This window comes from Heteronotia binoei, chromosome 2, assembly GCF_032191835.1.
Source record: "Heteronotia binoei isolate CCM8104 ecotype False Entrance Well chromosome 2, APGP_CSIRO_Hbin_v1, whole genome shotgun sequence".
In the NCBI taxonomy this organism is placed as follows: Eukaryota; Metazoa; Chordata; class Lepidosauria; order Squamata; family Gekkonidae; genus Heteronotia; species Heteronotia binoei.
Window position 1 is genome coordinate 23,732,963 of NC_083224.1, and position 17,442 is coordinate 23,750,404.

A 17,442-nucleotide genomic window follows, 5' to 3' on the forward strand; every position below is an offset into this window, starting at 1 on the left:
GACTCAGGGCGACTCACAATCTCCTATATCTTCAACCCCCACAACAGACACCCTGTGAGGTGGCTGAGGCTGAGAGGACTCTCACAGCAGCTGCCCTTTCAAGGACAACTCCTGTGATAGAGATGGGTAACCCAAGGCCATTCCAGCAGCTGTAAGTGGTGGGGAATCAAACCCAGTTCTCCCAGATAAGAGTCCGCACACTTAACCACTACACCAAACTGGCATTAGTCACTTGCAGCAGCATAGACTTTAAGGAATGGGAAACCTTGAGTTTTTAAAGAGTATAGGAGATCAGTATGGCTGTATTAATTTTTTGCAATTAATTCTTAAATTGTTAAACTGCTCCTTGGGGACAGGTGACATCAGAAGCTCCTAGCCAACACCGTGCACAGCTGGCTTCTGTGCTATGTACACAGTACAGATTTTCCCTCAGATCAAGCCTAAGCAGAAAAATGAAAAAGACAGAGAAGTGGGCTTCCATTTCCTTTTCAAATACCCTCTGTTAAAATCACAATCCTCCCATCAGCCCTTGAGGTAGCTAAATATAATTAGCCTCAATAAGAGATACAACTGACGAATAACCCAGGATTAAGTCTCAGGATTAGCTAATCCTGAGACTTAATCCTGAAGGGGAGGTGCCTTGATCTGATGTAAAACTTTGAAATCAGAGTTCAAATGCTTTGTCATGCAATCTTTCTAAAAGACACGGAAAAGCCAACTCTCAGACTCCTGTTTTCATCATCTTATATTAACATAGCTATATTTACTACACACCTAGGGGGGTTTCTCTTCATTACTTGTTGTTTGTACTTCTCCTGCAACAGGGGTGATTTTTAAAACAGTGTAGACACTTAACAGCATAAATATTACACAAGGTCTGAACCACTCTGCTCTCTTTTCAGAGGTGTATCAGATTCTTGTATCACTGACCAATACACCTGTCAAGAAGGAGTATCACAGGAGGACTGAGTTTAACTAGTTTTGGTTGACAATGACACAACTAAGCAGAATACTTTGGGAATGATAATTTGGCAATGACAATAGCATTCTCACTCAGGAGATGAAGTGGCATAAGTGAAGTCCACAAGTTCCTGAATAAGAATTCCATATGACTCAGGACCTCTAGAGAATTCTCATTAACACCACAGAAATCCCATTTACAGAAGTAGAAGTCACTCAGGAGGTTTGGCCAGATTCACTTCTAACACAGCTCAGAGTGTCTAATTCCTGCCTAAAACTTAACAGAATTTTGCAATTGATATTGTGCTGCATGATCAAGTTTCAGTGTATTGAACTACACAGAGTACTACGCAGTAGTTTATCCATCTAATCAACTGTGCAGAACGTCTTATGGTCTCTTATCATGAGAACCCTGCAAAAGTACCATTACAACATACGTAACGCAGATGTATCGGGAACACGGCCCACACTTGGCCACTCAAGCAAGATGATGGCTGACCTAGCTTCAAATGTAGGTCTGACAAATTACATTCTCAGAGCTGCCTTGCACCACATGTGGTTCATGCTGTATGAGATAAAAAGAAAGCCTCGTCTCACTGGTGTAGTTCTGGATGCTTATGCGTAGCAAAAAACCAACAGAGATAAGAGCATATAATAAACCACTCCCACACTCTATACTACTTGTAGTCATCCATAACGCCTCTGCATAGCTGCTTCTTATCACACATGGCAACAGAAGCACTTTTGCACATGATCTGTTGGTGCTCCTTGTAAGAATCACAAAACCACAACCATTTGTCAGTCTACTCCCCAGAGGTAGCGGTACCATATAGGGAGCTCCAGTTTGATTACATTAGAACTCCTTTACCGACCGTTTCCAAAGTTCTGGAAGCTATCCTTTTCTCGTCTTCTTGGCAAAGAGCAGATCTCTTCAACATTCATACCGAAGTTTCTACTTCCATATTTCAAGAGAGCAGTCTCGCTTTATCAAGAGGGATACGTCCTCCACATTTTGAGAGAAAAGAAGATTTGTATTATAAATTGCCAGCCCTGACCTGGAGGGCCCGGGCTAGCCCCATCTGGTCAGACCCTGGAAGCTAAGCAGAACCGACCCTGGTTAGCACTTGGATGGGAGACCATCAAGAAATTCCAATGTTTCTCTGGAGAGGCAGGCAATACCAAACTGCCTGTTCATCTCTTGCCTTGAAAACCCTACAACTCTATAGTACTTTCCATAACACCATGAGTTGCCAATCCAATGACTAAGGCAGGGATATAATATTTGTTGTACACAAGGAACAAAGACAAGCTGAGATGAATCAGTTAACTGTCTCCTCCTTGCTCTTCAACACTGCACCCCATCCTGTTCTGAGAAGCAAACTATCACTTTGTCTGCAGGCCTCTAGGTACAACCCTGTTGTGAGCAGCCCTGAGCCTGCTTCAGAGGGGAGGGCGGTTTATACATCCAAGGAATAAATAAATAAACCCAGAACAGAGGTAGAGAACAGAAAACATTTATCTCACTTTTCCATGCCTCTGAGAGGCTGGTTTCATATCCTCAATTGCACTGAGGTACAGAAAATACTGGCCCATATTTCAGCTAGCCTTCTGCGGGACATCTTGACTGAAGGCACTGGCAGTCTCTGAGCTACAACTGACAGAGGAACTGCCTAAGGCTGAAGCAACTAGCTTACTGGATATCTCCACCCGAAGAAGAATGAGTCCAAGAGCCAGTAAAGACAGTGTTACACAAGAAATCATACACCTTGTTAATCCCTGGAGGGCTAGGTTATTCCTCAGCACTTACAAGGCCAAAAGCTCTCGATACAACTCTCTCTACTGTTTACAGGACAGAGGAAAAACTGTGGTCTCACTAGGATCTCAAATCATATTATAGATCTAGAGGGATACAGTGGAAAGCAGAGCAACATGCTTCAGAACAGGGCCACACCTACCCGTCAGGTAAAATAATGTTACCAATGGAGTCTACGTCCGCAATAAAAATAAGGTTCTGGCTAACACACAAGGAGCTGCTTTTTTCCTCCTCTGTTACCAGTCCTATACCAACAAGGTTTTAGGCAAACAAGGTGTGAAAGATAATTTTGTTCTGTCCAGTTCAAGAACTGGGGGAAGAATCCCTTCTGCTTCAGGGAGTCCTACCTCAGCCTGGTAGGTACAACCATAACACCTACATAAGGCCTCACGGTCACATAAAGGTTTCATGACACCAGTCAGCTGGGAGCATTCAAGGCCTGAACACTCCATACCTTACCAAAAAATTGCAACCTCCGGCTGCCCTCACACATAGCAGAGTGGAAATCTGAGAGACTAACAGGAAAGGGGCGACGGCTCCTTCTAGGCCAAAGATCAGCAACCACAGAGGCCGGTGGGGGCAGCTGAAGAGAAACAAGTCCTGCCTTCCTGAGCTCACTCCCCTCACCCACAGTCCAGGCTGACCCCCTAAACCACACAAACAACCAGGCCTTGAATTCAGCAGGAGCTCACAGGAGCACAGCTCCTGAACCTTTCCTCCCCACCTACCTACCTTGTCCACTGAACGGCAGGTACAGCTGCATAACAATCCCTAGATGAGCTCCACCACCTATTTTTCTACAAAATAAGCCCCGCAAACAACCGTGCCCTCTTCAACAGCAGTTCTGCCGGTGCAGAAATCGGAGAGCACCTGGATCACCTGCCCGTGACAAGATGAAAGTGATGTGCAATGGTGTGTGTGTGTGTGGGGGGGGGGATTTAATCCTCCAAAAAGAGATTTGTCTGGTACTGGGGTGGAGAAGTGAAGTGAAAAAGGAGGTGTTCCAGTCTGCCTCCCCCCTCTCCTTCTTGAAAAGCCTGACCAGAAAGGCTCTATGGGGAAAACTGTTGCTCTTCTCCACCAAATTAGGAAGAGTACCAATAACAGCGGGGGGGGGGGGGGTGGAGAAACCCTCTTCTCCTCCAGGGAGTAGGGGGGCCTGCTCTTTGCCCCCCTCCCTCCTGCTTCTCACACTCAGGGCCGGCCCTAGGCTGTCTGGCACTCCTGGCAAGGCTAACGTCTGCCCTCCCCCGACCCCGCACTTATAACCTCACTAAGTCACATGGGGGGCCCCATATGGTGCCCCCAGAGGACCGGCGCCCTAGGCGATTGCCTAGTGGCACACACCCACCCTCTCCCTAGGCCAAGGGGTGCCCTTCACCCCCTCAAAAAACCGGGGCTCCAGCGGCTTCCCTCCCTTCAGTCCCTGGCTAAGGGGAGGCGGGGGGGGGGGACTGTTTGAAGGCCGTTGTCGGTTGGCTGGTTACCTGGCACCCGGCGCGCTCTTCCTCGGGCTGCCTCCCGCAGCGCACGCGCACTTGCAAATGCCGCCCCCCCTCCCCAAACGAGACCCGCTGACACCAAGGCGGAAGTGAGACCCTCTTTTTTTTCCTCTCCCTCCTTCTTCTAGTCCCGCCTCCTTCGCTGTTTCTGACAGACAAGCCGGAACCAACCAATCCGCAGAGACCAAAACGACCAAACAGGCACCCACCAGGCTCCGTCCTTTCCCCCACCTTCCTCGCCTTCTGGCTCCTCCCACAAGCGGACCAATCAAGTGCCAACAAAGGGGCGTGGCATCGTGCTCAAAGACCTGCCGGAGAATATAGCGGTTCGGGCGCGCGTGCGTGCGCGTCCTCCTCCTTCCCGCGCGCCACTAAGGTGCCGCGCTGGTGAAGGCGGCTTAGCCAATGAGGTTCTCGCGTTTCTTTAAAGGGGCGTGTTTATGCAAATAAAGGAATTCCGTCCAGCGACCTTTTGCGTAATTGTGGGTCTGGCGGCGACACGCGCTAGGTGGAAGTTTGAGGTCTGATTATGTTGCAGTTCAGTGTGCAGGAAATAACACGGTCCGTATATTTCTCTCCGGTTGCAAAATTTCTCATGCATTTAGCAAGGGTTACACATTGATTTGCCTTCTTTGATTTTGTGGCGCAACATTAAAATACAAACAAATAAATCGCTCTCTTTTTTGCTATTTATATTATTGGTATACGCTTCAGGGTGCTGGTCAAGGTGTATTCTTGTTTATTCGAAACGTAAATGGCAATGAAGTTAATGAGATTTATGCTGCTGTCGCTTACTTGAAAGTAAAGTATTTCACTTGCAAGGAAATGCAGACGGTTTCTTAGAGTGTCACAGTTACTACTACTACATTATTTCATTTGTGGCCTGCCTTTCTCCCCAATGGGGGCTCAAAGTGGCTTACATTCTTCTTTCCTGCAATTTATTCTCACAGCAACCCTGTGAGGTAGGTTAGGTTGAGACTGGCCCAAGGTCGCCCATGGAACTTCAATAAATCCCACTTTGTTCAAGGTGTTTACTCCTAGGTAATGGACATTGCATTTCAGTTTTCTTTTATGGACAGGTGGTAACATCTCTGTCTTTGATGGAAACAGTCTCTCTTCAGGCAGGGAGGCAGACAACCATATTGAGTTCCATATGAAAGGAGTCACTATAAAGAAGGCCCTACCCCCACACCTTAGGTCAGGGGTGTCAAACTCATTTGTTATGAGGGCCGGATCTGACATAAATGAGACCTTGTCGGGCTGGGCCATGTGTGTACCTATTGAAGATTAGGTAGCAGAGATAGTAAAAGCTTTGGTATTCCCAGTAGTAATGTATGGCTGTGGGAGTTGGACCATAAAGAGGGCCGAGCGCAGAAGAATAGATGCTTTCGAGCTGAGGTGCTGGAGAAGAATCTTGAGAGTCCCTTGGACTGCAAGATCAAATCAGTCAATCCTAAGGGAAATCAATGCAGACTGTTCCATGGAAGGTCAGATGCTGAAGCTGAATCTCAAATACTTTGGTCATCAAATGAGAAGGGAGGACTCACTGGAGAAGATCCTGATGCTGGGAAAGACAGAAAGCAAAAGAAGAAGGGGACGGCAAAAGATGAGATGGCTGGACAGTGTTACTGATGTAACTAACACAAATTTGAGCAGACTTTAGAGGATGGTGGAAGACAGGATGGCCGGCGTGACTATGTCCATGGGGTCATAAAGATTCGGACTTGACTGTGCAACTGAACAACAACAAGCAGAGATATAAACTTTATAAAGGACACAGACAAACACAAAGATTTGTTTAAAAAAACTACTTAAAACATACTTAAAATATTAGCACTTTTTGGTCTTAAAGGTGCTTTCTTCGTATCTCTCCCATGCAATCCAGGGAACTGAGCAAAGGAAGCTCTGGCTCTTTTCTTCCTTCCCCAAGGGCCTAGGAAGGGGAGGAGCTTCAGCCAATAGAAGGAAAAGAGGCTTGGCTCAGTAGCTCTGCTATGCGATTGAGAGAGCCTGGCAAAGCAAGCTCTGCCTCCCCTGCTTCCTCCCCAAGAGAGGAGCCTCAGCCAAAGGAGAAAATAGAGGTTTTGCTCTGTAGCTCCTGTGCTGCTGAGCAAGCCAGGCAAAGCAAGCTGTGATGCAGAAGGAAGCAAGAGAGAGGGAGAAGGAAGCAGATGACAGCCAGTTGTTCAGGGACCTGATAGGAGCTCTCTGGAGCGGGGGGGCTGATTCAGCCCCCGGGCCACATGTTCGACACCCCTGCCATAGGTGTTTTTGCAAAAAAAAAAAAAATCAAGACTCCATCAAACAAATGTCCTATGTCCATACAGCATTGCTGCAAACTGACTGAAACTTTTTTCCCTCCTCTTTTCCTGTGAGATATACTCGTGTACCATGTATTTTACACAAGAGATTTCACATGCTTTCTACAACATTGAAGATTAACGCTGTATTGGGGAAAATACCCTGTGTGGAATGGCCTGAGATGAAGATAAGGAATCTGTACTTAGGGATGCCAGCCTCCAGTGGGACCTGGGAATCCCCTGGAATTACAGCTCATCCCCAGAGTACAGAGATCAGTTTCCCTGGAAAAGATGGATGCTTTGGATGGTAGACTCTATGGAATTTTACCACACGGAGGTCTCTATAGGTTCCATCCCCAAATTTCTGGGAGTTTCCCAACTTGGATCTGGCAACCCTATACTCCCATCAGCAGCCATGTAGGGTCTGACAACCCTCTGTCTACTGTAGAGCTTCGCACAATATCATTGCACCAACCACAAGACAGTGAGATCATCTCCCCAACTTCAACAACAAGATATACTGACTAAGGAGCCAGGCTGGACAGCAAGATAATATCTCAAAAGTGGAGAGGATTCATTCATGAATTTGACCTGTGGCTTGTTTATACAAGTGTTCTAGAGTTGTTTGTACAGGACCTACTGTAAGATGAAATGAGATCAGCAAGCAGATAAACAATATCTCATTCTTAGGGCTTTTTTTGTAGCAGGAACTCCTTTGCATATTAGGCTGCACCCCCCAATGTAGCCAATGCTCCAACAGCTTACAGGGCTCTTAGTACAGAGCCTACTGTAAGCTCCAGGAGGATTGGCTGCATCAGGGGTGCATGGCCTAATATGCAAAGGAATTCCTGCTACAAAAAAAGGGTTGATGATGAAGAAACTGAAATCGTTCAAAATGTTCTGTTCTTTAGCTCCAACATCAACCAAAAGGGAGACTGCAACCAAGATAATCAAGAAATGAGACCGGGAAGGGCAGCCATGAAGGAGTTAGAAAAGATTCTTAAGATATGTCGACCACAACCAAGACCAAGAGAATTCACACCACAGCAGTCCCCATTACTATATATGGGTGCGAAAGTTGGACAGTGAAGAAAGCTGACAGGAAGAATGTTGATTCATTTGAAATGCAGTGTTGGAGGAGAGTTTTATGAATACCATTGACCTCCAGAAATACAAATCAGTGGGCTCTAGATTAAATCAACCCTGAACTCTCCCTAGAAGCCAAAATGATCAACTGGGGCTGCCGTACTTTGGTCACATAATTATGAGAAGATAAGAGAGAGCGGAAAGAACCATAATGCTAAGCTTCGTTGAAGGCGGTAGGAAAAAAGGGAAGATCCAACATGGAATGGATTGATGGAGTGGAATTGTTTTCTGTGGCCCCAGAAGGTAGGACCAGAACCAATGGGTTGAAATTACGGTAAATCAAAAGAGTTTCTGGCTCAACATTAGGAAGAACTTCCTGACTGCTAGAGCGGTTCCTTAGTGGAACAGGCTTCCTCGGGAGGTGGTAGGCTCTCCTTCCTTGGAGGTTTTTAAACAGAGTCTGGATGGCCACCTGACAGCAATGAAGATCCTGTGAATTTAGGGGAAGGTATTTGTGAGTTCCCTGTGTTGTGCAGTGGGTTGGACTAGATGACCCTGAAGATCCCTTCCAACTCTATGATTCTATGATGCAATCAAGGAAGCTATGGCCTTCAGTTTGCAAGATTGAGGAAGGCTGTTAATGAGAGGATGCTTTGGAGCTTGTTATTTCATAGGGTCACCATAAGTCAGAAGCAATTTTGATGGCACTTAACACACACACACACATTCCATCCTGTGCTAGGTTTTATTTCTTGCCTAGCTAATGACATCTGAGAACATTTCACACCCATGTGTCAGACCCAGAGCCAAGGAAAAGACAAGAAGAGTTCAAGATCTTTATTCCAGCTTCATGGGCATACACATGTGTTGTCGGAACTAACCTTCCCGCCAGTCCCTCCAACTTATAAACCTTTGCCCTGACTGTTATAATTCAAGCCAAAGTGCACCAATCTAAATTGGGGGTTTGGGGCAGGGTTTCTAATAAGCTCTCATTCCCACAGGTGTCGTTATCAGTTCCTGGGTCGCATCTCCTCCAGTCCTCGGCCTTGGTTACGTAGCAACTAACCAGCTCCCAGACATACCATCCTCCCTTTAGATAAGCAGCAACCAACAGCCTACATCAAAGCAGCATAACTAACACAAGCATAGCATTGTATAATTGGATACATATGACAAGAGGAACAAAATGGAGTGACTCTTGACACCATGCTGATTGCACTGATGTTTTGAACTGGCCTTTCTTTGGAACATCCCCACCCCTATTCTGGTGTGTGTGTGTATGAATCGACTTAATTGATATATTCCTCACGCATCTGAGGAAGTGAGTTCTGACGCACCAAAGCTGATCCTGTTAATCTTTAAGTACCACTGGACTCATGCTTTATTCTGCTGCCACAGTCGAACACAGCTGCCCATCTGGAATGGCACTAGGGTTGGCAAATCCAATTCAAGAAATATCTGGGGACTTTGGGGGTGGAGCCAGGAGCAAGGGTGTGACAAGCATAATGGAACTCCAAAGGGAGTTCTGGCTATCACATTCAAAGGGACTGCACTCCTTTTAAATACCTTTCTTCCACAGGAAATAATGAAGGATAGGGGCACCTTCTTTTGGGGCTCATAGAATTGGACCCCCTGGTCCAATCTTTTTTAAGTTTGGGGGGTATTTTGGGGATAGGCACTGGATGCTATGATGAAAATATGGTGCGTCTACCTCAAAAAACAGCCCCCCCCAACCCCAGACACCTGCAGATCAATTCTCCATTATTTTCTATGGGAATAAGTCTCCATAGGGCATAGGGAATAATAGAGTTCGCAGCATACATTTCCTCCCCTCCCCCACTTCCTGATGACCCTGAAGTGGGGGGAGGGCCCCTAAACCAAGGGATCCCCCGCCCCCACCTGGAGATTGGCAACCCTAAATGGCACTTTTGTTTCAGTCAGTGATGAGAACTAAGGCTACAAACGCATGCATATTGTTCTGGTGGAAACAGCCCAGTCTCTAATCTTAACATCTTCCTGTCATTGTCCTGTAACATTCACAAGACTGCAGGATTTAGTTGATTAATTTGGAAAGATTAATAAATTAACAATGCAATCCTATGCAGATTTACTCCCGTCTGGCTGTGGAAAGTGCTGTCAAGTTGCAACTGCAGGGTTTGCAGGGCGGTTTGCTATTTCCTTCCTCTTTGTAACAACCCTGGACTTCCTTGGGCGGTCTCTCATCCAAGTACTAATTAGGGACAACTTGCTTTGCCTCCAAGATCAAGCTGGCCTGGGTTATCCAGTCTAGCTTGGGCCACTCCTATCTAATGCACCTGATTTCAGCAAGTTTAGCCTACATGCAGAGGTGTTGAACTCATTTGTTATGAGGACTGGTTCTGTCATAAATGGGACTTTGTAGGGCCGGGCAACACATGCCATAAAATGTAATGCCAGGTAGTGTAGATATAAACTTTATAAAGAATACAGACAAACACAAATAATATTTTTTTTAACTTAAAACTCTTGTGATATCATGTTTAAACTGGAAAAGTGGGGGAATAGTGGGATTTGGCAAAGCAATTTATAAAATAAAACAACAAGAAAAAGCACAAGGATTACAGCAAAAACGAAAAATATAAACGAAAAATATAAAATGCTCTGAGCCTAGGTACTTGGGGGGGGGGGGGCACAGTGGGAGGGCTTTTAGTGCCCTGGCCCCACTGATGAAGCTCCTTATGGCACCTGGGTTTTTTTGGGCTACTGTGTGACACAGAGTGTTGGACTGGATGGGCCATTGGCCTGATCCAACATGGCTTCTCCTATGTTCTTGCATTCTTAACATGAAATGGCTGGGTGTGGAGAAACGCCATCTTGGTTAATGTTGGTGCTTAGTTGGAGGGGAACATGAAACTACTAGGCAGGCTTTGTGGCCTAGCCTTCCCTTCACTCCCCCCTCCCTTCCGGAGTTAAACCATCCACTCTAGGGGGAAAGCCTCCTAGAGGGGCAGGAAGTTTTTTAGCCTTCCCCTCATTCCCTCCTCCCTTCTGGAGTTAAACCAGCAACTCTAGGGGGAAAGCCTCCTAAAGGGGCAGGAAGTTCTTTTGTTTTTTTTATTTGAGTTAGGCGGGAAAAGGGCAGTTCTCGGCTGGCGCTCAGGGAGAGAGGTTGCCAGTCTGTGGGCTCCTGCCTGTGGGACCCCAGGCAGTCATTCACAAGGTAGGGCAAGTTTACACCAGGGACGAGAGGATGCATTTAAATCCACCTTCAGCTGGCCATACAAACGTTGGAAAGTGAAACTCCATTGAAATACATTGCAATGTTGCAAGGAAAACATGGAATGCATTTTCCATTAAGGTCTCTAGGCCCAGATAAACTACTTCCAGAATAGCCTATCTGGGCCCAGAGATCTTAATGGAAAATCCATTCTGCATTTTCTTTGCAGCTTTGCAAGCCAAGAAGAACTTCCTGCTGAAGCAGCCAATGACAAGGCAGAAGGAGCTGGGAACTTCAACAGCCTTGGAGCTTCAAAAGGTGTGGACAGGAGGGGGAGGGGAGAAAAGAGCTGTGGGCCTGATCAAAGATCTGGGCATGCTGGTTCTGTCCTGCAGGCCATAAGTGTGACACCACTGGCCTACAGTATATTTGTTTATTTCATTGATACACCATCTTCCTCCCTAATGCTGACTCAGGGCAGTTTCAGGGGGTTCCTAGAGTGTCTACAATGTGATGATGTCACTTGTGAAGAGGGTGGGGCAGGGAGAGTGGCCCATACTCTTGAGCTGCATCAGTTGAGTACATGAAGCTTCCTTAAACTGAATCAGACCATTGGCCTCTGAAAGCCCGTATTATCTTTTCTGACAGACAGTGGCCCTCCATGTTCTCAGAGAATATCACCTACTGCCTGATCCTCTTAACTGATGCTGCTAGGAATTGAAACCTAGGACTTTCTGCATGCAAAGGAGATGTTCTGCCTCCAATCCATCTTTCCCAAATGGCCACTCTAGGCATAAATGTTTTTTAAAAGCAGCTGTTAGGGGTATTGATGCTGGGGAAGAGCGGGGTTAACTTGTCCCCTGTTCTACTTTCCTTCTCCCCCTCCCGGTAATATTTAGTTTTATTAGTTATTTAGATACATAACAGGATCATAACTGAAAAAGCAAATTTCCACAAAATTTTTATACAAACTCGTTACTTACACAAATCAACATCAATACATTCAGAGGTAGAAAGTAAACAAAGTCCTTTAAAAAAAAAACACCCTAATTTGTGACCATAGAGTTTTACAGCAATTCCTAGAGCATCACACCCAGGACGCTCTAGGATTCACTATAAAACTCATGTATCATAGAGTTTTATAGTGAATCCTAGAGCGTCCTGGGTGTATGTATCATAGAGTTTTACTGCAATTCCTAGAGTGTCCCCAGCACAGTGATCCCGGCGCAATGACAACACTTCCAGGTGACATCATTACACAGGACACATAGTATGGCGATGGGGCTCTTTAGGGGCAGAGATCCCCCTGGCGGGTTGGGGCCTCCAGACCGGGAGATCCCTCATCCCCAAAGGGAGCTTGGCAACTCTAGGCAGAGTATAAATCCAACTCTTCTTCTTCTTTGCTGGGGGTGGGGGACCAATCAACATATGGTTGCTTTTAAGGCTACATTATCATGGGGCTTCTCTACCCTCTCGGCTTGACTTCGCGAACGAAGATTTAAGAAGGGTGCAATAGTCCACGTCTGCTGCAGGCTCGCTGGTGGCTGACAAGACCAATGCGGGACAGGCAGATCCGGCCACAGTGGCTGCAGGGAAAAGTCTGATTTGGGGTTGGTCTGCTTGGTCATTCAGGGTGCTGACGAAAAATGCTTTCGTCTCCGGGTCAGCATCAGGCGACTAATACTCTGAACCGCCTACATGCAGGATCGGGACTGCGGCTTCCAGTGGCATCTTCCACCTGCCGTTTCGCCCCTTGCCCATCGCTGCAGGACTTGGTGTGTTGTGGTGTGTTGTGTGTTGTGGATGTGGATGTGGATATGCCCTTCAGGCCTGCGCAGAGGAATTTTTAGGTGAAGCACAGTGTGCGCGGTACTGGCTCCACCCTTTCACCTGGGGGTCATCTGCCATGGCCCAGTAAGCCGGGACGCCGGCAGCGAGTCCTCCAGGTGGTAGGTGTTACATTAACGAGCTCTATCTGCCCGGGTTTGATGTTACAGTTTTCCTTCTCTTGGCTGGCGAGGTTGGTGAGCCCAGCCTGCCCATTCGGTTATACCGCTGGACATTCGGTCGCACCATGACGTGGCAAACTCTGTGAGAAACGAGGGGGACCAACGGGAAGGTGTTGCCACAGATGCAGTAATGCAGGAGAGGCCATTGCAGTGACCATCTGCCAGGCATAGCCGGACAGTGACCACGCGGCGTTCACTACACCGGGAGAGGAGAGGCTATGTATTGCGCATACACTTTCCCTGGGGGGGCAGGATACCCAAGAGGGAGCCCACCCCTCCCCCCGGGCTTCTCTACCATCATGCACATATTCATAGCAAGTGCACAATATTTAGTTTTATTTGAAACATGTATAGCCCACAGCTCTATATAAATATCTGCAGTGGTCAAATGAGGTGATGTTTCCAACTCCGTCTTGCTAAAAATTCTCTGCAGTCATACATTTAGAAATGCATCCCAAGTAACCTGCCAAAGAAGGCAAAGGCAGACTTGCTTGCGCACTTGATAAAAAAAAAAAAGTCTTACCGAGTTCAAGTTTAGTAAGTACACCGTTTTAAATTCAGGAATAAAACAAAAGGTGCATTAAGATAGCAGGCTGTGAAATGCAGTTTCAAATAACACTTCAATGAGAGCCAGGGAAACTCTGAAGATTTAATCTAGGGATTCAATCTAATTTGGAATCTGTGCGGGTAACGCTCTCTCACTGCCAGAGAATGTCATAAACTTGGCATCAAGGTAAATGGGGAGGCAGCTCGGAGCATTAAAGCTACCTTTAATCCTATTATTTCCATTTTACATTCTAATAATGAGGTATTGTGTTCCAAACAAATAGAATTGTTCCAGATATGATCTTATAGCTGCCAGGATAGAACCTTTCTTTCTCAATATAGATACAAAAGCAACCAGGTGTATCAAAATATCATCATACTTCCAGGGAGTTCACTGTACCCTCTAAAATTTTGGCCTCTGGCAGGGTTGGGGTTTTTTTAGCAGAAAAGCAAAGGAACGCATTTCCAGCTGGCTTGGTGTCAGGGGTGTGGCCTAATATGCAAATGAGTTTCTGCTGGGCTTTTTCTGATCCACAGGGCTTTTTTTGTAGCAGGAACTCCTTTGCATGTTAGGGCACACACCCCTGAACATATGAACATACGAAGCTGCCTTATGCTGAATCAGACCCTCAGTCCATCAAAGTCAGTATTGTCTACTCAGACTGGCAGTGGCTCTCCAGGGTCTCAAACTGAGGTTTTTCACACCTATTTCCCTGGACCCTTTTTAGTTGGAGATGCCGGGGATTGAACCTGGGGCCTTCTGCTTACCAAGCAGATGCTCTACCACTGAGTCACTGTCCCTACCCCAAAAATTGATCGCTTCAAGAAAATGATTTCAGCAAGAGTAATTTCAGCAGCATATAGAAGTAATCTTGTGTAGATGAAGCAGAGAAATAACGAGGTCCGCACAGACTTACTGGTATGAAGCGAGGTTTACTTTTTGGTACCAAAAGGAGAACTCAGTCAGGCATAGGCCCCCAAAATGACTGAGATGCATTTCCCTGAGTGCATATAGTTTTCTAGCAAGCAAGCAAGTAGGCTGGCGCAAACTTATCTGATTGTCAAAGATCCCGCCTCCACGGAACTCTCCCCAGTAAATTTCCATGACTTGATTCCTTCACTCTATTTACTAGGGTTGCCAAGTCCAATTCAAGAAATATCTGGGAACTTTGGGGGTGGAGCCAGGAGACATCGGGGCGGAGCCAGGAACAAGGGTGTGACAAGCATAATTGAACTCCAAGGGAGTTCTGGCCATCACATTTAAAGGGACCGCACACCTTTTTAAATGTCTTCCTTCCATAGGAAATAATGAAGGATAGGGGCACCTTCTTTTGGGGCTCAAAGTTTTGAAACTTGGGGGATACTTTGGGGAGAGTCACTAGATACTATACTGAAAATGTGGTGCCTCTACCTCAAAAAACAGCGCCCCCCAGAGCCCCCGAAACCTCCAGATCAATTCCCAATTATACCCTATGAGAATCGATCTCCACATAGAGAATAATGAAGTGCTCAGCAGACTCCCCCCCCACCCCCATTTCTGGCAACACTGAAGGGGGATTGGCCTCTCTACTCACAAGTTGCTGCCAACTTCTTCAAAGTAACACAGACACCCCATCCCAAGAGGAAGCCTTTCAATCAGCGACTGAAGCCTCCGGAGATAGAAACGCACATGGTCCTCTGGGGGTGGAGCTCCCCCCCCCTCCGCTGGCCAGACTCCCTGAGGAGACGCATGTGGCAGCTGGAGAGGATGCAAGGACTACGAGTCCCAGCATGCACCTCGCGAAGGGAGGCCGGACTGGAGCGAATAGCAGGGTCTTTGTGACCCGGAGGAAGGGAGAAGCCTGAAGCCTGCGAGGGAGGGAGGCAGGCAGGGAAAGAGGCACGGCGCCGTTTCCCCACCCCCCGCTTCCAGATTTTTGGAGAGCGGGGGAGGAGGCTGCTAATCAGGGGTCCCCCGACAGGGCGGGGGGGGGGGTTGGGAAGCCTACTATTTACAGCAAGTCGCCTGTACAAGGCTGCTCCCTTATCTAATCTTCCGGCTGGAGCTCAAAGCCGCTGGGCAGTGGTCAGTTTCTAACGGCAGTATTGCAACAGACACCTTAGTTTGAGGGCAAAGCATGCTCTTATTCAATATAGCAATTATTATTATTGTTGGGGGTATTCATTAATTATTCAGGGACTCTCCTTCATAGAGAGAAGCCTTCTGTAAGTTCCCGGAGGACTGACTACATCAGGGGTGTGTGGCCTAATATGCAAAGGAGTTCCTGCTACAAAAAAAAGCCTTGATCCCAGTGTATATAGGTGAGTTCTAATAATCCAAGAGCAACATTCCACTAATGGGAAGGAAAAACTGTTCCTTCTTTCCCCTTGAAAAGTACTGGGTCCGATGCATGAGGAGACTCAGGTAGAGTTGATCTTTATTTGTGGTTACAGTTAGAACTATTTCTGTTTGAAATTCAGTTTATATGACTCAAACAGTTCGATGGATCTTTGGATCAAATAAGATTGCAAGAGCCTTTTGCATGAAAGACAAAATCATACGTTTATTACAGGGAGGGGGAACTGGGATAGAAAACAATAACACCTAAGACCTACATCCTAACAGATTGAGAGACACACGCTTAATGGAGGGTACTTCCCCTTTCTTCTTGACCTACCTGGACAAAGGAAGTCACCTGACTAACTGACCAATTAACACAGATAAACAAACAGTCTTTCCCGCGCTTTCTTTCTACTGGCAAAGAGCCAAGTTCTGGAACACTGCAAATTCTAACAGTTAACAGCATGGCAACAGTTAAACTACAACGGAAGTCTGGGCCAACGGGGTCAACTATATACACTCAAAGTTCCCACGTTTGAACGTCATTGGATCATTTGAACCAGCAGGGGACCAGCTATTGGTCTGGGGAAGCAGAGATGTGGATCCTGCTTCCTGTTGTTTCAGTGTCCCCAAGCTCAGTCCTAAAAGGCTCCAGTGAGCCAGGCAGGAACTAGTAGGGTTGCCAAGTCCCCAGCTTCCTGGAGCGGGGGACTTTCTATGGTTCCCCCCCCCAAAATGGCTAGAGCGTCTGGGAAAACCATAGAGTTTCCCTGGAAACGCCTAGAGCAGCCCTGCACAGGCGCCACCATTTTGATGACATCACTTCCAGGTGACGTCATCACACTAGCGATGTAGGGGAAGGTTTCCCCTGTTGGCCCACATTGGGCTGGCGAGTTGGGAGCCTCCCGGATGAGGAATTCCCCGCCCAGACTGGGGGCTTGGCAGCCCTAGGAACTAGCAACCCACATTAAAACACAGTAACCAATACACAACACCCCTCCAACCACATTTCCCAGAATGCTGCCCTTGGGATTGAGAAGATGCACAAAAACAGTGTTGCATGTGATGTGGGAGTCTGCCGCTGGAGGCAACATGCAGCAAAATCCACCCCCCCATGCCCCCAGGGATACCAGCTGTGGTTAGGAAATACCTGAAAATTTTGCAGGTGGAGTCTGAGGAGGGCAAGGTTTGGGGAGTGACCTCAGCAGGGTATAATGTCATGGAGTCCACCCTCCCAAGCAGCCATTTTGTCCAGGGGAACTGATCTCTGCCATCTGGAGATCAATTGCAATAGTGGAAAATCTACAGATGCCATCTGGAGAGTGGCAACCCTACCCCCCCTGCCCCCAGCACATGGCAGCGTTTTCACACCCACAAAACAACAGACCATAATTTTTGATACTTCTCTGTTACACTACAGAAATTCTTGCTTGCTATTTGGGTCTGGAGACCAAGTCCTACGAAGAAAGGTTGAAGGAGTTGGGCATGTCTAATCTGGAGAGGAGGCAACTGAGAGGTGATATGATCACCATCTTCAAGCACTTGAAGGGCTGTCATATAGAGGATGGTGTGGAATTGTTTTCTGTGGCCCCAGAAGGTAGGACCAGAACCAGTGGGTTGAAATGAAGTAAAAAGAATTTCTGGCTCAACATTAGGAAGAACTTCCTGACAGAGCGGTTCCTCAGTGGAACAGGCTTCCTCGGGAGATGG

General features: G+C 47.0%; 1 protein-coding gene across 2 annotated transcripts in view; it reads right to left on the reverse strand.

The window, feature by feature from the left end:
• Positions 1 to 4,571, reverse strand: part of OSBPL2 (oxysterol binding protein like 2) — a 124,642-nt gene extending 120,071 nt beyond the window's left edge. Inside the window, exon 1 of one of the 2 annotated variants that reach the window (XM_060230685.1) lies at positions 4,485 to 4,571. The gene's annotated coding sequence lies outside the window, so the exon portion shown is untranslated. Of the gene's footprint in view, positions 1 to 4,260; positions 4,395 to 4,484 lie in introns of those variants that run through there. The other variant, XM_060230684.1, reaches the window with a different exon arrangement.
• Positions 4,572 to 17,442: the final 12,871 nt, after the last annotated feature.